The sequence below is a fragment of the Tamandua tetradactyla genome, chromosome 10 (assembly GCF_023851605.1).
Source record: "Tamandua tetradactyla isolate mTamTet1 chromosome 10, mTamTet1.pri, whole genome shotgun sequence".
Taxonomy (NCBI): domain Eukaryota; kingdom Metazoa; phylum Chordata; class Mammalia; order Pilosa; family Myrmecophagidae; genus Tamandua; species Tamandua tetradactyla.
In genome coordinates this window covers 91,260,488-91,276,080 of record NC_135336.1, presented here as the reverse complement: position 1 = coordinate 91,276,080, position 15,593 = coordinate 91,260,488, and the positions used below count along the sequence as shown (strand labels likewise).

Here is a 15,593-nt window from a genome sequence, read left to right as displayed (position 1 = left end):
CCCAATCTATGAAGACCCAAGCTTCATTATTTTTTTTAATTGATTTAAATTGTTTTCCTTTGCTTGTTATTAGTCTTCATTCTTCCAGACTATAGTACCAAAATTTCTTGGCTGCTCATCTGTGTCTAAGATCAGCCACACTGAAAAGGGAGGGTTATGGTTACAAGTGTGTTTTTACTTATTGCATCTTGGCCAGTTATGGTACATTGCATTGCCCTAGTGAGTGGAGGTGAGGGGGTTACAAAAATGCCTCCTTCATTTTATAAACTCCTGGTGAAGGGATTTAATGCTGTTTTTTTTTTTTAATTAAAAACACCACTTAATTTAATGGTCCCTAGTGAGAGGAAATGTTACTAGCTGATAATTTCAGACCAGCCCAATATTTTCTGCATGTTTATGGACCAGATTTCTTGAGTGGTGATATTTTAACTTCTTTAGTTTCTGGGAGATTTTGATACTCATGAGATGTGTCATAAAAAAATTTTGGTTCTACTGTTGAGGAAACTGAGGAATTTTGCAATAAATAGGTAGAAAACCAACAAAATGACGACTATTATTAACAGAGCTGGGGGTAAGTTTTTTTTTTTAACCTTAGATGACACATTTTCTGCTGCTGGAGAGCTCCCTTGGGGCTTGCAGACCCTACCTGCCATCCAGGTGGGCAGACATGGCCACCTGCCTTGGGTGGGAAGAGGTCCAGCAGTAAAAAGGGGCGAGAAGGTAGAATTGGTATTGTCCATGGTGGCACTTGCTGGGGCTGTGTGGCTAGGAATGGATCATTCCTATGAGTTTTTCCATTAGCTGCATTTCCTTATTTTTATCTTAGTTTGCAGACTGACTGTCCTAGAGCAGATGTCTTCGGTGTTGGATAGATGTGAAAAATAGATCCATTAGGGGGTGGGAAGAAAATTTCAGAATTCAGATATTGTTTTATGCATTTAAATTTCTGTCTCTGTTTATAAAGTGCATATTTTTTTGGACAGTTCATTTATATAATTTATAGATTAATTAAATGAATGAGCAATTGCACATATCACACTGTTTTGGATGGGCATTTCTGAAAATATTTTGTTGGATGGGGATGCCGATATAATAGTTTGCATATTAGGGCACTGGGTAGGAGTGTTCTCATTAATTCTTAGAAGGCAGGCCTGTTTCCCTTGCTTTGTGTGTGGTCCCTTAGATATTACCTGGCAATCAATGCCAAATTTCTAAGCTGATTGCCATCATAAGAAAAACAAAAACAAAAACAGATAAACAGATTTGCTTTGTAATTTTGTGTATCAGTTTTTCTATATGGGTACTTTGATGCATCACTGTTTCCAAAACGTTCCCATGACTTCCCAGGAACTGTCTTTATGTTGATACAGGACGATTATCATCTTATGACTTCAAGGTGGGGCTGATATGCTGTTTGATGTTCTTCTACTTTTTTTTTGTCCAAAATGTTTTATTTTGAAATACTCTCAAACTTAGAGGACAGGTGCAAACATAGAACAAATCTAAAGCAGAACTCTGATACATCCCTACCCAGATACCATGATTTACTAACTTTTAACATTTTCCCACATTTGTTGTAGCCTTCTATCAATTATCTGTCTATCCATTTATATATCTATCTGTCTTCTCTAAAATTTGAGAATAGGTCGTGCCTTTTGAACATTTAATAATTCCATTTATGTATCTGAAGAGCGAGGATATTCACTTATGTAACCTCATTAAGTTCAAGAAGTTTAACACTGATATAAAACCTACTGTCTATATTCCATCATTTTCACCTATCCCAATAATGTCCTTTTGGGCAGTTTCTCCTTCATTATTAGATCCAGTCCAGGATCACATATTACATTTAATTGTCATTGTCTGTTTAGTCTCTCTCTCTCTTTACTTTTTTAAAAATTGTGGTGACATATACAGAACACGAAATTTCCCATCCCCGCCACTCCCAAACGTATAATTCAGGGAGTCCATCACAGCAGAGACCTGTTACTTTCACCACCTTCCCTTACCATTTACTGTTTCACTGTTTCCAAAATGTTCCCATGATTTCCCAGGATCTTTATGTTGAAATAGGCTGATTATCCTCTCATGGCTTCAGGGTGAGGCGTAAATACTCTTTGATTTTTTTTTTTCTTCTTTTTAAAAATCTGATTTCCAACTACTTCTGGTGACATTTCTCTCCCTCCAATTTATAATTCTGCTAGGACGAATGTTGGTTGTTTATTTAGCCTAAAAGATCTTGCACCCGGGCAACTGGGTTGCTCTTCCATCTTGCCATCCCTGGAGTCCAGCTCTGTGGCACTTTTTGTCTTAACAACAACAAAAAAAACAATGCTGCATAGAGGAAAGCTCACGGTGTTCTCAATATGATGCTGATGTTTTTTGAGCAAGTTCAAGAAGCATGGGCTTCTTTTCAGATGTAGGTAATATAGAAGCTTCCAGAACATTTTAAAGAGAGCATGGATATTCAGAAGGGTTGGACTGAGTTATCTGTGGTTCCAATTTACTCCATATCTTTCCTGCCTCCTGTCCGTCCCTGTTACCATGAGCCCTGCCCCAGCCTTCCCAGGTAAGATCTCATAACATATTAAGAGCATTACCTGAGTTCTGCTTGCTGTTTTGCAGCTACTGACTTCTCATTTTACTCACTCATAGAAAGATTAAGTGATTATCCTTAAATGCTACATTTGTTTGAAGTGGCACTTGGATGCATTGATTTATGCATTCTAAATGCATTTCACTATGATTTGTGCAATTTCTGAACACAGGACTTGGCAACAGATGATCTTATTTAAAATAATAAGCCTGATCCCAAGGTAAGGAGTCTGTTGTATGTCCTACAGACCTACAGACCTACAGAGAGTTTGGGAGACTAAACTCAAATATGATTTACTTTTTTACTTTATGTTACCAAACCAGAGGTGTATTGTATTAAATTATTGATACTGTTTCATCGGCTTGTTATTACAAAATGTACTAGTTTGGACAATAAATGGTGGAGGTTCAGATACTGTTTCAAACTAGTGGCCTTTCACAGGTTATTTAAAGTGTTTTTTAAAATTCCTCAGTCACTCGGGTGCAATTGGCTTGAATCCTTCCTGACCTAAACTTTCTGTGAGTATATTTTCTTTTCTTTTATTGCAGATGTCTTTGTTCTTTTCTTATGGTATGGGCACCAAAGTTTCAGTAGTGTCTTAGTTTGCTAGAGCTGCCATGACAGTGCCACAATCCAGGTGTCTTAAAACAACAGAAATGTCTTGTGTCACAGCTCCGTAGCCAGAAGTCCAAACTCAAGATGTTGGCAGGGCCATGCTTCCCCAGAAATCTGTTGGGAAGAATCCTTCCTTGCCTCTGTTAGCTTCTGGTGTTTGTCAGCCATCCTTGACATGCCTAGGCTTGTAGCTACCTCACTCCAGCCTCTGCCTCTGTCTAGAGCCCACCTTCTCGCTGTGTCCTGTCTATTTCTTTGTCCAAATTTCCCTCGTCTTTTAAGGACACAAGTCACATTGGATTAGGGCCCACCCAAGTCCAGTTTGACCTCATCTTAACTGATTACATCTTCAGAGATCTTATTACCAAATAAAGTCACAGGGCTGAGGGATAGGACTTGAACATATCTTTTGCTGGGGACAAATTCAACCTATAAGCAGTAGGATCATTAATTCCATAGAATACTTTTAAATTGGGTGCTCCATTCACCCTAAGAATGGAAGATATTCTTTTTTTTAAAAAATTTTTTATTAATTAAAAAAAAATTGCAAGAAAGAAACACAAACATTCCCAACACATACACTCAGCAATTCACAATATCATCACATAGTTGCATATTCATCATCATGATCATTTCCCAGAACATTTGCCTCAATTCAGAAAAAGAAATAAAAAGACAACAGAAAAATAAAAGAAAAACAGAAAAAAAAATTTTGCATACCATACCCTTTACCCCTCCCTTTCATTGATAACTAGCATTTCAAACTAAATTTATTTTAACATTTGTTCCCCCATTACTTGTTTTTATTCCATATGTTCTCCTCATCTGTTGACAAGGTAGATAAAAGGAGCATCAGACACAAGGTTTTCACAATCACACAGTTCACATTGTGAAAGCTATATCATTATACAATCATCATCAAGAAACATGGCTACTGGAACACAGCTCTACATTTTCAGGTAGTTTCCTCCAGCCTCTCCATTACATCTTGGTTAACAAGGTGATATCTACTTAATGTATAAGAATAACCGTCAGGATAACCTCTGGACTCTGGAATCTCTTAGCCATTGATACTTTGTCTCATTTCCCTCTTCCCCCTTTTGGTTGAGAAGGTTTTCTCAATCCCTTGATGCTGGGTCTTGGCTCATTCTAGAGATTTTCTCAATCCCTTGATGCTGAATCTCAGCTCATTCTGGGATTTCTTTCCCACATTGCCAGGAAGATCCACACCCCTGGGAGTCATGTCCCACATAGACAGGGGGAGGGTGGTGAGTTTGTTTGCTGTGTAGGCTGGAGAGAGAGACCACATCTGAGCAACAAAAGAGATTCTCGTGGGGGTGACTTTTAGGCCTAACTTCAAGTAGACTTGACCTATCCCCTATGGGGTTAGGTTTCATATGAACAAACCCCAAGACTGGGGGCTCAGTGTATAGCTTTTGTTTCCCACACTGCTTGTGAGAATATCAAGAATTCAACTTGGGGAAGTTGAGTTTTCCCCCCCGTTCTCACCATTCCCCGAAGGGGACTTTGCAAATACTTTTCCACTCACTAATCAAATCACTCTGGGATTCATCAGGGTATCACCTGGACAAACCAACAAAATCTCATGTCCTATACAAAGTTCCATGTACTTAAGGAGTTCAACCAACTATCTACATAAATTATATTAGGAGATGCACTAGTCAAAGTATGAATTTGTACCAAATAAACATTTTTTGCTTTAGTCTCACACATAAGTTGAAATTTTAAAATATTAATTACCATCTATTTTCAGCACACTGCAGTAATGACATTCTTTTGTTCTTCCTCATGCAAAAACATTTTTTAAATTTGTACATTTAGTCACTATCATTATACACTCTAGGCATTCCTAGATTATACCATCTCAATCTTTATCGTCTATCCTTCTTTGTGATTTCATTTATGCCCCAGCCCTCCTCCCTCTATCATTCTCATATGCAGCTTCATTCAGTGTTTTAACATAATTGTATTAGTTAGGTAATATTGTGCTGTCCATTTCTGAGTTTTTATATTCAGTCCTGTTGCACAATCTGTATCCCTTCAGCTCCAATAACCCAATATCTTACCCTATTTCTATCTCCTGATGGTCTCTGTTACCAACGAAATATTCCGAGTTTATTCACTAGTGTCAGTTCATATCAGTGAGACCATACAGTATTTGTCCTTTCATTTCTGGCTAATCACACTCAGCATAATGTCCTTAAGGTCCATTCATGATGTTATATACTTCATAACTTTATTCTGTCTTACAGCTGCATAATATTCCATTGTATGTAAATATCACAGTTTGTTTAGCCAACTGTCTGTTGATGGATATTTTGGCTGTTTCCATCTCTTGGTAATTGTAAATAATGCTGCTATAAACATTGGTGTATAAATGACCATTTGTGTCCTTGCCCTCATGTCCTTTGAGTAGAGACAGCATATAGATGGGTCCTGTTTTTTAATCCATTCTGCCAGACTATGTCTTTTGATTGGAGAGTTTAATCCATTAACATTCAGTGTTATTACAGCATGGGTAGTACTTTCTTCTACTATTTTGCCTTTTGGATTTTATATGTCATATCTAATTTTCCTTCTTTTTACCTTTATTCATGGTCTTCCTTTCTGCACTCTTCTCCACACCTCTCTCTTCTGCCTTCGTATCTGTCTCTAGTGCTCCCTTTATTATTTCTTGCAGAGCTGGTCTCTTGGTCACAAATTCTCTCATTGATTTTTTGTCTGAAAATGTTTTAATTTCTCCCTCATTTTTGAAGGACAGTTTTGCTGGGAATAGAATGCTTGGTTGGCAGTTTTTCTCTTTTAATAATTTAAATATATCATCCCACTGTCTTCTTGCCTCCATGGTTTCAGCTGAGAGATTTGCGCATAATCTTATTGGGCTTCCCTTTTATGTGATGGATTGCTTTTTTCTTGCTGCTTTCAAGATTCTCTTTCTCTTTGACCTCTGACATTCTGATTAGTAAGTGTCTTGGGGTATGTCTATTTGAAACTATTCTCTTTGGGGTACACTGCACTTCTTGGATCTGTAATTTTAAGTCTTTCTTAAGAGTTGGAAACTTTTCAGTGATAATTTCCTCCATTAGTTTTTCTCCTCCTTTTCCCTTCTCTTCTCCTTCTGGGACACCCACAACACGTATATTCGCATGCTTCATATTGTCCTTCAATTCCCTGAGTCCCTGATCATATTTTTCCATTTTTTCCCTGTATATTTTCTTTTTCTTGCCGGATTTCAGATGTTCCATCCTTCAGTTCACTAATTCTATGTTCTGTCTCTCGAAATCTACCATTGTAGGTTTCCATTGTTTTTTTCATCTCTTCTACCTTGCCTTTCATTCCTGTAAGTTCTGTGATTTGTTTTTTCAGACTTTCAATTTCTTCTTTTTGTTCATTCCTTGCCTTCTTTATATCCTCCTTCAATTCATTGATTTGGTTTTTGATGAGGTTTTCCATGTCTGTTCATATATTCTGAATTAATTGTTTGAGCTCCTGTATGTCATTTGAATTGTTGGTTTGTTCCTTTGACTGGGCCATATCTTCAATTTTCCTAGTGTTATTTGTTATTTTTTGTTGGCGTCTGGGCATTTAATTGCCTTAATTAGTTTATTCTGGAGATTGCTTTCACTTCTTTTACCTAGGGTTTTCTTGCTGGATGAATTTGTTGTCTATCTGTTCTTTGACATTCCGTTCAGCTTTATCTGGACCTCTAGCTTATGTTTTGTTTAACATAGAATTTTTCAGTTCTTGTTTTCTTGTTTCTTGCCCTGCTTGTGTGCTGCTTCCCCCTCCCCCCCCAACACACACACACTTAGAAGGGTCTACTTAGATATTATAGACCCCAGCCAGATTTTCCCAGACCAAACTGGTCTCCTCTCAGGAGAAAAGAGTCACCTGCATTGGTTTTTCCTGAGGGAAGACCCAGCAGGTTGAGAGATTTTCCTGCGAAGTCTCTGGATTCTGTTTTTCTTATCCTGCCCAGTATGTGGCACTTGTCTGCCTGCAGGTCTCACCAGCATAAGATGATGCGATACCTTTAACTTTGGCTGACTCTCCCTGCTGGGGGCTTGGTGGAGACAGAGGAGAGGTTGTAGGCTGGTTTTAATGGCTTCAAATTACCAAGCCCTGGTGTCTGAATTCTTTGAGGGAGGGATTCCACCTGAGTTGGGCTTCACCCCTCCCCAGGCTCAGACAAGCTCCCAAAAGAGCTCACTTCTGCCTATGCCTGGGGCAGTTGCAGCCTGAGAAGTCCTGCCGCTATGTCCAAAACAGTCAAGCCTTTGTAGAAACACAGCCACAAAAACCTGTTTCCTTCTTTTTTTTCCCCCTTTTTCCATCAGCCCTGCCCCCTTGCACAGGGGTAAAAATGAGCAACCTCCACTTTGACCAGGTTCACCTAAGCTGGGGGCCTATTTTTAGTAGTCATAATTTGTTAATTAATTCCACAATTGGCATTTGATTGTGCTCAGTCCCTGCTGCTGGTAAATTCTCTTTCCTTTCCCCTCTAGGAAGCTGCCTGTGGGGGAGGGGCACTGGCCACTGCAGCTTTGGGAACTCACGGTTCTGTGGGGTGCTCGAAGCCGGTCCAGCTGGTCCAGACTGGGGTACGCTGTGTGTCTGGTCACTGACGTGGCCCCAGGAGCTGTTCTGTACTGTTTCTGGTTATTTAGTAGTTGTTCTGGAGGACGAACTAAAATGCACACGTTGGTAAGCCACCATCTTGACCCAGAACTGGAAGATATTCTTATAACCTTTCTTTTTTTTTCAGTTACGGAACTCAAAACCTCCTAGTAAACACTGACTCCTTCTCTCCCCCCCTCCTTTTTCACAGGGTTATGTGTAACCACTGAGTCCTGAATGATTTCACCTGCCCTTCTCACTACTTTCAGGCCATTCACTGCCCCAGGTGAGGCCTTTCTATGGCCTTCTCTACCAAGCTATTGGTGGGAAATGACTGGTTTGATCATGTAACTCCCCAATGAAATACCTTCACAGACTCCATCACACCTACTAATGCCCAGTTTCCTTTTATTTAGCATCCATAGCCCCAAACTATCTTTATTAAAGTCCTCTATCAGGTTGTGCTCTCTAAGCACATCAAGGTTGATATTCACTTTAAAGCAGGAAAGTTAGGCTTTCCAAGTATTGCAATTGCTCTGTGACTTTTGGCTGTTAAATTAAATTGCTAATGAAACGTGCATACATATATACTTCATCCTTCTAGATTGTATTCCTTCCTCTTCACTTCCAGTGCTTCAGCCTTAGAATTAGCCTTCTTCCTATCTGGATGAATGAAACCTCTCTTGAACCACTAGCTCTATTCTTATATTGGAGAGGTATTCTTGAAGAGCTTTGCCATGTCACGAACTCTTTCCTGCCAAGACAGTGGCAGCAGCAGCAGCAGAACTAAGGAGGAAGTAGGAGGCTCATGCCAGGGTGTGATTCTTTCTGGGCAGTTCCTTAAAGCTCAGAGTGTGAGTGGCCAACAGAGTGGCTTTGGTGTGTGGCCCTGCCTGGGTGACCTCTCCAGAGGGTTTTGTAACATTCTTTGTCCTCTACAAATCAGGCAGTCCCAGCCCTTGTTGCTGAAACATGCTTACCAAATGGGCTGTTGGGTATGTGACCTCACCCTGGTAGGAGCCCTTCCCTAATTCACCACGTGGCCCTCCCACTCTGTGTGGAATGGCGGCTCTGTGACAAGGAACCATGGCTTGTAGGGTGGTGAGAGGAACGAAATTGTCCATAGCTTAAAGTCCGGTGAAGGTGGCCATGCCCTACTCTGCATCCCCGATGAAGGAAGGACCCCTTGCCAACCCGACTGAGTTTTTGGCTGAAAGTCTTCCCTCTTAGATACATACGGTAAGGGAATAGATTAAGGGGGAAGCCAAGGGTTGTAGCAGCCAGAGACCATCAAGAAAATTGCGAGTTGCACTTTCCTACTTTTGAGTCACTTGTATGGGTTTGTAGATCTTGGAAGAAGTCAGTAGCTAAGGGGTCTTGGAGTCCCTTCTCTTGGCACACCTTTTCTCTGGACTCGCATGTCTCCATACTGTCTCAGGGCTCAACTTCAGGCTTGGAAAACTAGAGCTTCTGTCTGAAATACTTCCTGCTCTAACCTACCCTCACCCTGCCCTGGCATCTCCGGACGTGTGGCTTCTTCCTCTGCTCCAGAGATGTCTACAACTTTCTTGGGACTGGGAGGCAGGTCTGCCTAGGTGACAAGACTTGGGTGACTCGATTTTGGAAGCATGTTGCTGGGTAAAGTGATTTTATTTGCATGTTCTTGAGAAGATGGTTCTGGGATAGTTTAAGGATCATATTCTTTTATGTCTCATGGGAGGTGTGCAGGTGCTTTCAACAGAGTACTGTCCTCTCTCACTTTCCCCTTGTGAGCATCTAGATAACCCAGTTTTTTCACCGGGAACACCCTGTTATGTTATGCCACAACGTGGTGCAATAGTAAAGGACAGATGTCAGCATTACAGGCTAATTATCTCCAGTTCCATTTTTATTTTCATTTGGGATCAGATGTTCCCATCTCCCCTACAGTGATCAGTGTGATTTTCTTTTACCATGACTCAAACTTGGAATAGAGAATTTAGGAACTGTGAGCTCAGAGGCGTGTTCTCCCATCACACTCATCTCAAGGGGTGTGACATGAAATTCTCACTCATTCAGTAGCTTCATGGCTTTAAGACAAGAGGATGATGCTGTTGGATTTTTGAGGCATCATGTGATTCTTGTAGTCTGCCCTGAAAATGCTATTAAAATCATTTTGGTATGCCAGAGCCTCATGTGAGCCATTCTTAGGGGCAGGCTGTGGGATATGCGGGAGTTTTCATGGCCTCTGTGTAGCACAGCACTTTACTAGGGCCTGTCCATTTCCAACTCCCTCAGATGAAGCCAGGAGGGAGTTTTGCAGTGAGTGTTGTAATATCAGAGTTGTAGTGCCTCGGCAGTTGCCAGTTGGGGGTGTCTCACTATTCGTGGTAAGACGATAAATACCAGTAACTTTGGGAAACATAAAAGAGTATTTTGGCCTAAAGTCGTTAACACAGTGCCAGCCAGGTAGTAAGTATTCAATACGTAGTGGTTCCCCCTGAGACGGGTAGAAAATATTCCTTCATTTTGAAATGCGCTGACTTGGCTTCTAAGACATGTGGTAACGCCTGCTCCAGCTGAACCTGTTAAGTATTGCCAAAGATCCACTGCTCTGAAATGAAAGTTTTTATTTTGGTAGACACTTCCTGATTTGTAGCTGGCTTAAAAATACTGATTCTGTAAGCATGTTTGCTCGCTTAGTTACTTTGGAATCATTTGGGTATGCCAGGAAATGGCATTGCTCAGCATTAGGGCAGTGCACGGATATAGGAACTTTTGAGGACTTGATTGGACTTTTGAGTGTCTGTTTATATGTCTTAAAAAGACAGTTGGGCTAAAACTATTTCACCCATGCTTTATGGAGTAGGAATTGGAGACCCCCCTTAGCACATCCAATTATGCAGAGGAAGTTTCCACAGAATCCTGGTCCTGTCCCCCGGGTCCTCGGTGGGGCTTATAATTTACCCAAAAAGGGAGGGTGAGGCCCTTGGTTTTGAGCATGGATCCTTGTTGCAGTCCCAGCATTTCCAAAAGCCCTTTGAGCACATCCCTGGTGGAAAGGTCCCTTCACTGTTCATGGGGATGCGGTCACTCAGCAGCACGGCCCAGCCACACTCTGGCATGAACCAGAGAGCCCCATGTCAAGCTCAGTCCCCCTCAAATGTATTCCAGCACCCCGTGGAGAAAAAAGCAGTGTTCAAAGAGAGTTGTCTGGAAGATGCACGGTCTCTCCTTTCTTCTGCAATGCTGCTCCTCTCCAGAACTACTACTGCTGCATTGCGATTGTCTTTTTATCAGTTATTGTGACGAGAACCGTTGTATGACATTTGTCACGGAGCGCGTGTCTACGGATGTGGTCCAGAGTGTGACTCGCCCTATCACATTGGCCTCAGAGGAACACCGGCGAAAATCCTTGACTGGCCTTAGGATCCTAGAACACTTGTCCTTTGGAGCAACTGATTGGGACATTGTAGATTTTGCAACTACCTTGCTTACCCTGTTTGAGTTGGCTGTTTACAAAGCTTGCTGCTAGATTGAGTGAGGTGCATAGTGAGATGTGGTATGCATTCTATATTCTCTCCCTTCACTTTGTCTTTTTTTCCAGCAGTAATTTATTCTATTCTATATTAGATTATGGATCCTTGGAAGTTACTCCTGAATCCTTTCTTCAGTAAAGTCAGGGTTAAAAAAAAACTAAGTAGGCGGGCCGCGGTGGCTCAGCGGGCAAAGTGCTTGCCTGCCATGCCGGAGGACCTCGGTTCGATTCCCGGCCCCAGCCCATGTAAAAAACAAACAAACAAACAAAATACAATAAAACAAGAAAATGTTTAAAGATGTTTCCCTTCCTTCCTTCCTTCCTTCCATCCTTCCTTCCTTCTCTCTGTCTTTCCTTCCCTTCCTCCCTCTCTCTTAAAAAAAAAAAAAAAACTAAGTAAAGAAAATGACTAAGGAAAATGGTCATTTTCTTTAATCTTAATTTCTGAACCATTAAAAAAATTTCCAGTGCCCTAGATCCATCCATCTATCTGTCCATCCCTACAGTTACTACTGATTTTTGGGCTAAAAATCTAGTAAGAATACTAGAACCTAGATCATTTTGTTCTTTTTTACATATAAAATTAACATTCAGGATACTGACTTGCTCTGACCTTTGGGTTCCCACCCCTTTTTAAGATTAAGGTAAGGGGAAACTGCCCGAGTCTCATTGATTCACGAATTACTGCACATTTCAGGGTACTTGGGCATGATACAGAGTTAACATATGTACGTAGCATGATATGGTTTATAGTGTTTCATGTTGATTATCTAATTTCTTTCTTTTAACAATCTTTTCAGGTAGGTGTTAGGTCAGTTAGATAATATTACATGCTCATTTTTCCTGGAGAGTTTCAGAATGGGCAAGTTACTTGCCCACGATCACCTGGTTTATTTTTAGAGCCTAGTACTTGAACCTGGGTCTTTCGACAGCAAGTACAATGCCCTTTTCTCTATACCACTTTGATTCCAATTCCCCCCCCCCCTTTTTTTAAAGGTGAATTGAGAGTTTTGATCTAATGACTTTTTAAGAAAGGCCATGGATTAAAAGCCAAGGACACGATATTTCTGACGCTTGTTGTATTTTCATCTTAAACGGACTGTAGAATTTGAGCAGTAGATTTCTCAGCCCTGTCTATTCTTGCAGCATTGAAAGCCTCAGATTGATTTGGTAATACCTTCCCCACCTCCAATGCACACACTTCCCTGTGAAAACTGGTTATTTGATGCCTGACACAGAAATTATTGATATGAGTTGAGGGTGAATCAGAGTGAGACTGAAAAAGTTGGTACATTCAGTGCTTACTTTTTTATGGATCAACTTAATATACAGTAAGTAGGCAGATTGGTACTGCCAGATTCGTCAGCATGCTTTGAACTTGTGCATGAGCTGTGGCGAATTCAGTAGATCGCATTTTCCAGCTGGATTAATTAATTCCCCATATTATTCTCCAGTGGATTTAGGATGACACGTTTCATCCAACTTGTCACATAGATCCAGTTTCAATGAGTACACAAAGTTTGGGTGCCATGTTGCTAAGGAAGACTCCATGATAGCAGCCTTTCCCATGACATACTCCTTATGGTTATCAGGTGTTAATGATAGTGGAAATAATAGCTAACACTTATTGAGAACCAACTGTGGGCTGCCGCTAAGCTAATCACTTAACACACCGTATTTAATTCTCATGACAATCCAATGGGTTAGGAACTATTATCCTTCCCATTTGCAGAGGGGTAAACTGGTGTTTAGAGTTCATTCCAATTCACCCCGCTGGCAGATGGCCAAGCTGAGATTTGACCTGATGTAATGTGACTTCAGGATGGAAGTCCCAGCACTGAGCTGGGTACATAGCTGCCTCCCAGTGAAATAAAATTCTTTGCAGCTTTTTAAGAAAACTGTGAGTAGTGATAATTTTCTCGAGTTGCCGTGGTCTAAAAATCACACAGTCATGCTATAAAATCACACAAGCACAACATGAGCTCTTGTTGGTACCTTGCAGCCTTAGTATATGTGATGATTGCAGGAGACCAAATGTGTGTGGGAGTATGTCTTCAATTAGTCCATATTATAGGGTAATTATATAGCTGGGGTCACAGTTAATGATGTATATTTTTTCCCTCAAACATAGAAAAAAATTATACCAAATAGGTTCAAGTTTTTTTTTCCTGTTTATTTTATAAATAATGTCCTATAACTTTCACCTCCCTCCCCATGAAGTATTTCTGCTCAGAGATTAGCTATAGATAAGAAAAAATTTATTCTGGTAGAGTTGTTTTTCTTTTCTTTTTTTTTTTTTTAGTGTAAAAAATGCATTATCAGCCTTCATTGTGCAGGTGGAAGAACAGTTGCCTGAAGGCCTGGTTGCCAGCAAGGACCCAGCCTTGTAAATTATTGGCAGCTGGCACTGTAATGAGTCCATTTCAGTATAAATGGGCTGTTGCTTATTAATTTCTGCCAGTTCCCAAGCAACTCAGGAACTGCTTTGAACATCTGAAAATTTGCAGAGAGCAGTTGAAGGAGGACGCCTAGGAAAATGGAGTGAGCAGACTAACAGTAGGGGAATCATGGAAAGGGCACATACTGAGAGGGTAATAATGGGGTATGCCTGAGAACTTATGCTCTTTGCTCCTACAAGCATGAATCACTGACTTCAGTGTTAAGTGGCACATTTTCCAAGATAAGAAGAAAAGTAACTTCGCCTATGATTCTCTTTGGTGTGGTTGTGTATTTTATTTATTTATTGCCTATTTGCAGTCCCTTCCAGAAAGTAAGCAATTTTCTCAGGTTGTTGCAAAAAGCATATGCCATCTCATGTTCCCACCTTGCAGAAATCACTAGCAATGGTGACAGTGGGCAGCCCCCCGAGACATGCCCAATAGGGAAGTCATAACATGGAACAACCCTGAGGAGCACTGCGGACCATTCTCCTTTTTCCGTATTTGCGGTCTTGCCTCACAAGGCAGGCTTTTTAAACGCAAAAAAAATTTTTTTCCCAAAGACTGTTACTCCTTCATATTCCTGGAGCTATTCTTGCAAATTTATTTTCTCTGTTAAGAAACAGTTTGGATATTTAGCCTACATTCTTTCCTGTGAGTATTTTTCATGAGTTTCCTCTGAATTTATGTTTGCCAGCATAAGAGAACACATATATGGTTAGAAGGGCTGTGCATTTGGCCTTTTGCATTACTATCTTTTAGCATTTTTTCCAACTTCCCTTATAAATGTAGGTCTACTTTAGAGTAAAGGAACCTCGCTTGTTTTCTGTCATTTTTCTCTGTATTTTGAGATTAGAGGGGTCATTCTATAATAATCTGCTTCTGTTATCCACTACCTTAATCTACAGTGACATAGTAAAATGAATAAAAAAGTTTAGTTTCTGGAGCTGTTTATTACCATGTGCTTTCTCATTAAGCATGTGGTTTTATTCCTGTAGCTTTAAGTGTTATGTTGTTTGATTGGGGGGGCGGGTGTTGATATTTCATACAGAGTTGATGTAAGAGAATTGATGCCATTGGGCTCCACAGAAAATACTCCTTTCCTCCGTTCCTGCTAACCCTTTCCTTTCTCTTTTTCTGCCCTCCCCTCTCTAGATTTTTGTTGCATGCTCACAGAACTCAGATGAGCCGGTGATGGCGGCCCCATGGGGCAGGTGCTAACTGGATCCCCAGCTCCCATCGCTATTCATCCTGACGTCATTTCCAATCTTGATAACTAAATGCCACAGTGCTCTTGGGGCAAATTGGGTTGGGCACCACCGCTGCCTTTTAAGGTAGGTTTGTGCGTGTGTATTTGAGCTTGTGTGTGTTTACATGAATTAATGCAAATACTTTATATGTGGAGGGATGGATACATTTCATTATAATTGGAGTTGCTGCTGTTATACGTAGCTTGTGGGAAAAAGAATTTGGAATCACTTCTTTGGATTAGGGTTACACCCACTTAATAGTCCAAAAGCATTTAGCATTAAAACTAAAAAAGAAAAAAGAAAAAGCAGGTACTGATGAAATCTTTTCTCCCCCTGTGAAATGCCCTTAGGAGCTTTTTAAAAATTATCCCTGAGATTCACCACCTCTATATCAGATTATGCTTGCAAAAGGCAAATCTATCTTGAAAACCTGCTTCAAAACAATAATACGTTTTGTTTCAGCTTCGGATAATCTTTAAAAAATCAAAACAATAATTGTTCCTAAATCAAAGGTCATCTTTTATTTGTTGTAAAACTTT

At 40.5% G+C, this 15,593-nt stretch overlaps 1 protein-coding gene across 9 annotated transcripts in view; it reads left to right on the top strand.

Moving 5' to 3' along the window:
- TIAM1 (TIAM Rac1 associated GEF 1) overlaps nucleotides 1–15,593 on the top strand; it is a 429,921-nt gene that overhangs the window by 265,569 nt on the left and 148,759 nt on the right. For 8 of the 9 annotated variants that reach the window (XM_077118818.1, XM_077118816.1, XM_077118809.1 and 5 more), the window contains one exon: nucleotides 14,960–15,138. The gene's annotated coding sequence lies outside the window, so the exon portion shown is untranslated. Of the gene's footprint in view, nucleotides 1–8,895; nucleotides 9,089–14,959; nucleotides 15,139–15,593 lie in introns of those variants that run through there. The other variant, XM_077118817.1, reaches the window with a different exon arrangement.